Consider the following 7,547-nt stretch of genomic DNA (forward strand, 5'->3'; position numbering starts at 1 on the left):
CTTGATGAGGAGATGGTCTTGGTGCTGGATGGTGAAGGCTCGGATCTCTCCTGTGGGACTGTGCAAACATCCATGTCCCAGCAATCAAGTTAGAAACATGGTTTATTTTTGTGCCACTTTCCAATTAACCACAACGCTGCATTTAATTTTAACCTGCTATAACTCAAAGAGCACAAAACTGGTTTTCCCGCAAAGATGGATGGGTGTTCTGTCCAACCCCTATATGGCCCAAGGCTGAACAGACATTCTGGTTACTGTATGGTGTCATCTGATGGAATTTAGACAGTTCCCACTTTTTATGTGCCCAGTAACTTGGACAGCAAAAGGAAATTGGCTAATGGAAGAGCATGAGTGGGGACCATGTTGGTATCTTGGCCTGGAAAACTGTAAAAGGTGCCATGATGATCCATCTAAATTATTTTATGAAAAAGGGCTTGATTTTTTCAGTTCTTATTCAAACTTCTGCCATCAGCTTAGCTCCCCCCCTCAAATTTGTATAGCACTGCATATTGTGCTCATGTCGTGATAACTAAAGAATTGTTCATGATTGAAAGGAAGTGGCTCAGCCATGACCATAGACGTTCCAGAGGGAGGGGGAGTATAGGCTGTCCCTTTATGTTTATCTGATCTAGTCTGCAATATTTGCATCGTGCTCTCACTCTTGCACAGTTCATACATCAACTGCAGTCATAGTATCACAGATCTATTTGCTGATACGTACATATATCTTCATATCATATTGTCTCAAATTTGACAGTTTTACTCAAAGAATAAGACAAAAGTCTACAGGGTATGTGCATTAAACAAAACATCGCAAATAAAACCTCAATTTAAAAGTATGCATGCTAGCGAGTTTTGAGAAGATTTGTAGCTCAGGTTGAGGTTCTGGATGTGAGTTTGCTCGCTGAGCTGGAAGGTTAGTTTTCAGACGTTTCGTCACCATTCTTGGTAACATCATCAGTGAGCCTCCGACAAAGCGCTGGTGTTATGTCCCGCTTTCTATTTATCTGGTTAGGTTTCCTTGGGTTGGTGATGTCATTTCCTGTTCTTTTTCTCAGGGGATGGTAGATTGGCTCCAAATCAATGTGTTTGTTGATGGAATTCCGGTTGGAATGCCATGCTTCTAGGAATTCTCGTGCATGTCTCTGTTTGGCTTGTCCTAGGATGGATGCGTTGTCCCAATCAAAGTGGTGTCCTTCCTTATCTGTATGTAAGGACAGATAAGGACATACAGATAAGGAAGGACACCACTTTGATTGGGACAACACATCCATCCTAGGACAAGCCAAACAGAGACATGCACGAGAATTCCTAGAAGCATGGCATTCCAAGCGGAATTCCATCAACAAACACATTGATTTGGAGCCAATCTACCATCCCCTGAGATAAAGAACAGGAAATGACATCACCAACCCAAGGAAACCTAACCAGATAAATAGAAAGCGGGACATAACACCAGCGCTTTGTCGGAGGCTCACTGATGATGTTACCTAGAATGGTGACGAAACGTCTGAAAACTAACCTTCCAGCACAGCGAGCAAACTCACATCCAGTATGCATGCTTTCTTTCAATTATTCAACTTAATATTTGAAACAATTTTACACCATAAGGTGGTCTATAATTTACTTGACACCTTGTTCTCCTTATCCACTTTAAAACATATTGGGAAAGTCCAGGTTTACTAGAATTAACTTTTAAAGGGATCAACAGTCAATATAGATAAGCTCTAGGTCCAACAAGTGAAGATCCAAAGAGCTAAACAAAGAAATTCATTCTGTGGTTGCAAAAGGATAAATAAAGGATAAAAATGAAGCAATACTTTTAGACAGTTTTGTCAGAAAGTAGAACCTGTGTCCAACATACTAATCAAATCTTGCCAAAACATTCATATTTCAGGCTATTTCAACATTGGCTTTTCTCAACTCAATCATCGTGGCAACCCATTAAAGGGAATTGGAAGAATTTTCTGAAATTGGCTTCAGGACCACAGGCAATTTGTCAAAACTTGCCTAAACTCTACTGTTAATCTCTTATTGATGATCATGGAGATAAAGAATTACAAATCTAGCTAATTCCATAATTTTTGGCCCTTGTGAATGTATTTAACAAAACCAAAAATTTACAAGCTTCACATGTTATTGAAGACATCACACTTTCATGCCTTGTGATGTTTTTCATTACAGCAATCAAGTTTTATTTTAGTGCAATGTTTTAGCAAGTCCAGCTATCCCCATTACATTCTGAAATATGTTGCATTCTGTAATGCTTTGATGATTTCCAAATTATCACCCACGAGACCTGGTGCCACGTGTTGATCTGCTGTTGTTGGGCTGTAATTTGAAACCCTTTCATTATGTTTAACTACCGCTTATGCTTTCCTTTAATCCCCTTTCTGTAAGACTACTTTTCTTTTACTCTGTAAGATATATTCCTAGGTACTTGTACCTTAGATGGTGTCATTAAAAGGAAGTCATTGTAAAAACTTTTCACTGTACTCCTATTCTTCTGTATTGTAGTATATGTGACAATAAAGGATATTCTATTCTATATTTCATACTCTTCAGGGATCTATTGTCATGAAAACAGATGAAATTATCTGTATTTTTATAAAGCTATTTCCATTCTTCTTCTTCTCCCTCCCACAACGTTTCAGTGCAATCTCTAGTTCTTCGGCTGGCATGGAGGGAACTTGCTTGGTAGTGAAACTTTGGCCCCGAAGGTTTGGTCGGGAAACCCCATGGGCACTTATATTTGGGCAGGCCAGACATGCCAAAGGTCTTGCCAGAGGCATGTTGGCATGTTGGCCTTCCTCAGTGTCAACTTGCAAGGATTGGATGGGGTCAAGTAGCATATGGGTTGGACAGCCTACCCACCTCTGGAGTGCCCTGAGTGGAGATTTCTGAGGGCGCTGTGCATTATTCCTTCTCTGGCTGAGTGCCTCAGGGCACTGCCATGCCTCCTTGGGCGGAAAGGGGCTCCTAGGGAGTGAGCCAGGTTCCCTATCCCCTGTCGCCATGCCTTAGGTCCTGAGGACCATTAGTCGGGATGATCAAAGGCCTCTTTAACAGTCTGCATTGCAGCTGTCAATGTGTCCATAGAAACAGCCAGATGATGTGACTTGCCACACTGCTGCAGTTCTGGCCAGTAAGGGTCATTGTGCCCAGTATCCCTGTCTGCCGCTCTTGTTCATTCCTGTCTATGTAGACAATGTCCCTGACTGGTGACACCATAGACTACTCTCCTACCCGTGGGGCGGCGCTAGTGCCTCCTCTCTGGTGGTCCTCCCAAGTGCGGCCTGGGGCACTTCTTCATCGGCCACCTGCCGAACTGTCGCTATGAAGTGTTCACCAGATTGTGCCCCCACTCTTTCGAAACCTGACACTCCTAGTGAAGGTGCTATTATCTGAGCTGCTGAGGTGAGGTTTGGAAAAGGCAGCCTTGCAAATGCTTTCTCTGAGATTTGTCGTCCTCAGGGATTTAGGAGGTGGTCTGTGGGTGAGTTTGACCACAGAGAGCATTGATGTGCTGGCAGTACCTACGAGACAAAAGAGAGAAGGCCATGGTTATGATGGATAACGTTGACAGTGGGGTTCATGTGACAATTGCGGTGGAATGAAGTGTTGGTGGGACAGATGTCTCGGTATCATCACAGGAGCAAGCCCAGTCTTCTTTGTGGTTTTCAATTCTCTCCTTATACGGATTGTGGAGCATAATGTCCAGCATCCCTCCACTGCATGGGTTCTCTCTTGCCTGTTATGGGCCCTCTTCACATGTAATGAGAGGAAAGGGGGGATTAAGTGAGATGGAAGTGAGTGCAAGAACTGTTGGCCGCAGTGCAAGTGGGCAAAAGGTAACAAAAAATTCCAGGAGTCAGGAGACAGTGCGGAGGGCTGGTGTGGGAGAATGGAGTGCAGGTTAGTGAGTGGTGGTTGGGAAGAGGCAGGGTGGAAGGAAGGATATTGCAGGCCATAGCGACATTGGTAGAGCATGAACATTGGTAAGAGGTGGATGCAGTAGTGGGGAGACAGTAAGGGTGAGGAAGCACAAGCAAAGTCACTGGTTATCCAGGATGAGGACACCCCTACTTTGCATCAACCCCTCAAAATGATCTTTCATTTCCCTGCCAGAGAGTCGTGGTACCATTATCTCCTTCTCCAACAAGTTCACATTCCGTCTGTCAAAGAACAGAACAACTTCAAAATGCCAGTGCCCATCCCGCTGCATAACAGCTTTGTACAGATGATATGGCTATGAGGATTACTGATCTTTCAGTGGATACCCACTGAGTGACAAGCTTTTCTGGAATTGTGCATGGTAAGACGAAGCTGCAATTAGACATGACAACACCCTAGGAGTGGTAGTTAATGGTGTTTTGGTAAGGTGTGGTGAGAAAACTCTCCAAAAACCTGACAAAAACTTGGTCTTAGCCAAAAATGTGAGATTCAACTCAATGAAGTGAGCAGTGGAGAATTGCTTGAGGACACCCTAGTGCTTATGGACAGAAATTTTCTGCAAAACTTCCTTTAGTTGACACTTAGCTGATATTTTGATAAAATTCCACGCAACATTTCAAATTAAATGGAAATTACATCATCGGTAAAACTGCTTGGGAACAATTACTGGAGTTGATGGTGTGGGCAGGATTACATCAATAATAAGGGATGTTCAGTCATTAACTAGGGACTCTTTAGTGATCACTGTGATTAACCTCACTTTCTCCCATCATCCAGCTCAAATATCTGCTAGAATTCAATTAATAATATTTATTCATTTTCACAGAGCTCAGCAAAGAGGCATTGGAAATGGATATCAATTTTGTTTCTTGTAATAATTGTTTAAAGCCAACATTGGCATGCTTTTCAATTTGTTTGTTCTTTGTGTTGAATTGGTTTGGATTAGATTCAGTTTAAAATTTGTATTTTCAATTGTTGCTATTCCAAGATTTTACTGTTGTATATATTGTGGATTTGACGAAGACATAAATATTTGACAAAATTGTGAATCAGTTGAGAATTTTCAACTGTTTATGCCTCATGATAAATGAATAAAAGGTTGAAGAAAAGGACTATTTTGTCATTGAATAGGTTTTTACTTCTTTAGCCCCTCTCCACTGGTTTCACTTGTGACTGAGCAGTTGACTGTGTGCTGGGATGCCCTTGGCCATGGAGCTGCCATGCTCCCCAGTTCTTACTTCTTTACTGTGCTATACTTTGCACAGAGTGCTCTGAGAGACTGAAAGCTTGTTGTTGGTAAAATAATCATGGCAACACTCCCTGACACACTCCATGGCAAATGCATTCATCCAGCAGCATATTGAGCCACTGAGGCATTCGCGCAGAGTTCTATCTTAGACTTCTGAAATTCTTATTGATTTTATCAGCTTGTCCTGTTCCCCATCGAACTGTACTGCACAACTGTTGATTTCTCTCAGCAGCAGTTTGGCACCAACCATGAGACCATTGCCAACAAATCATGGTTTAAAACACACTCTGGCCCTTTGTTGGGCTGGTTTTAAGTTTAAATTGATAGAAAGAGCTGACTATCCTGAAATTGTTTTGCTGGCATTCAGAGGTTAGCGAGCAGAAATTTAGACATGCTTTTAGCACATACTGGAACTCTGTTGTCATCAGTTTGGGAGCTGCAGTGTAAATTCATGGATGGCTGCTCCCTCAGCTGTCAGATGCTCACTTTATGATAAAATAGTCCAGTTCTTCTGGCAGTGAAAGTGGTGAGCGAATTGGCGAAGACCCTCAAAGATTTCCCTGAATCACACTACTATGCACTTCTTCTGCTTTGAACTGTCACACAGACGTGTAGCCCAGTTCCCCTTGGAGCTCTGATGAAGCAGAGTGTACCTGGGGGAAGACAGGCCACTTGTCTGTCATAGTTAACTTTGGGATGTCAACTACAGACGGCTTGTGGTTGGTGCAACCAACTGAGTCTTGACAAAAAGAAGCTCTTATATTGAACAAGACCTAGTTTTTTTCATGATAGCAATCGGGTTGAAGTCACTAGTTATTAGTAAAATAATAGTGAGTCAATTGGTCCAAGGCATTAACAAGACACATTGTTATTAAGAACTATGAGGAGATGGATCTTCACTACATCAGATCCTAAGACAGTCTGCCTTGTCCCCATCCAAATTGATATGACATCAACACATCTATGATGATTAGGTGGAGTGTAATGTAGATTCCGAAAGTAATTTTTTCAGATCCTTTACTTTATACAATAGCCCCTTTTTTTATAGCATAAGCTGTCATTTGTCAAGTTGAAGGGCTAGTCTTTTCATGTCAGTGAATATGTGTACGGGCCAATGAGTAGTTAGGTGGCTGAGGTGTTTGCGTGGGTATGTTTGCGAGCAGATAGGTGAGGGGTTGAGTTGGCATTGAGTAGGAGTGGAGGTAGCGAGTGACATTAATTGGGTGGTAGACTAGGTTTACATTTGTTGGTCACAGTTTAGGTACTTATAGTGGAACTGACAAACGTTCCAAATCTAGCTTAGAGACAGAGATACTCAGTATCCTGGGCACCAGGGGAATTAGCCACCTTAGTTTTGTGAGTTTGTGTGTTGAAGCATCCACAATGTCCCAGTGGACATCTTCAGTTGTACATTCAATATTTAGTCTAGAACAAAAACATAGTTGCTTGAAAAGCTCAGCATGCCTGGCAGCATCTGTGAAGAAAAAGTTCAGAGTTAACGTTTTGGGTCTGGTGAATCTTTAATCTAGAGACCAGTCTAATGAGCACAATTGGATCTTTTCATGTGTAATATATTTACAATTTTAAATTGCACTATTTTAAATTTGTAGTGAATAAAATTAGAATGTGTTCCTGTTTCTTTTAGTTGCCAAACAGAGTGAGTTTGGCTCGTGCGCATCACCTTGGCTTCTGTCTGTTTCTGTCTCTGACTAATCAATGGAAAGTGTACTTCAACCCGAATGCACAAGTTCTCCCAGTCAACCTTCCTTTAGTTCTAAATTAGTTATTCAGTCAAGACCCGTAATCTCTTCCCATGGCTAAAATGTCAGTTGAGGTTGTGGGCTGCTTGTTTCCTGTTCAGGGCTTCCCCTTGTGTGTTTTGGAAAGAACTTTCCTCTCCATGTTAAACTGGTATGCTCTGAGCACAGTTAACTATGTAAGAAAATATGTGATTCAAGTATAAAACTTATAATGGACCAAGCCACTCTCACCTTTTCATTTTATGGCATTTTAGCAGATCATACTATGTTCAATTCAACCTGACTGTGTTATTTTTGTTCTTCATGCGTTTGGGATATCTATTGGTGAGTTTAGTGTCTGTGTAAAACCTGCAGGCCATTGTTAGAGTCTGATTGAATCTGCTGCAAGGGGAGTTAACCTCCTTGGAGTGTACATGTTCACTCCAGTTCAATTTAACATTACATAGAGATAAATTCCTTTTAGAATCAAATCTGAATTAAAGCATTTGGAGGAGAAGGGTGGTGGAAAGTCTTCCTGAGCACATTTTTTAACCCTACCTGCCCTCCATTTGAATAGTGAAAGAGCTTTAAGCACTCTGTTTCAC

The 7,547-nt window shown here is 41.7% G+C and overlaps 1 long non-coding RNA gene across 2 annotated transcripts in view; it reads left to right on the plus strand.

Moving 5' to 3' along the window:
• Nucleotides 1-4,739, plus strand: part of LOC125465497 (uncharacterized) — a 62,177-nt gene extending 57,438 nt beyond the window's left edge. For both annotated transcript variants that reach the window (XR_007250264.2, XR_007250265.2), the window contains exon 4: nt 1,898-4,739. This is a non-coding gene — a long non-coding RNA (uncharacterized LOC125465497). The remainder of the gene's footprint in view (nt 1-1,897) is intronic.
• The last annotated feature ends 2,808 nt before the right edge of the window (nt 4,740-7,547 follow it).

The sequence above is a fragment of the Stegostoma tigrinum genome, chromosome 29, assembly GCF_030684315.1.
Source record: "Stegostoma tigrinum isolate sSteTig4 chromosome 29, sSteTig4.hap1, whole genome shotgun sequence".
NCBI classification, from domain to species: Eukaryota; Metazoa; Chordata; class Chondrichthyes; order Orectolobiformes; family Stegostomatidae; genus Stegostoma; species Stegostoma tigrinum.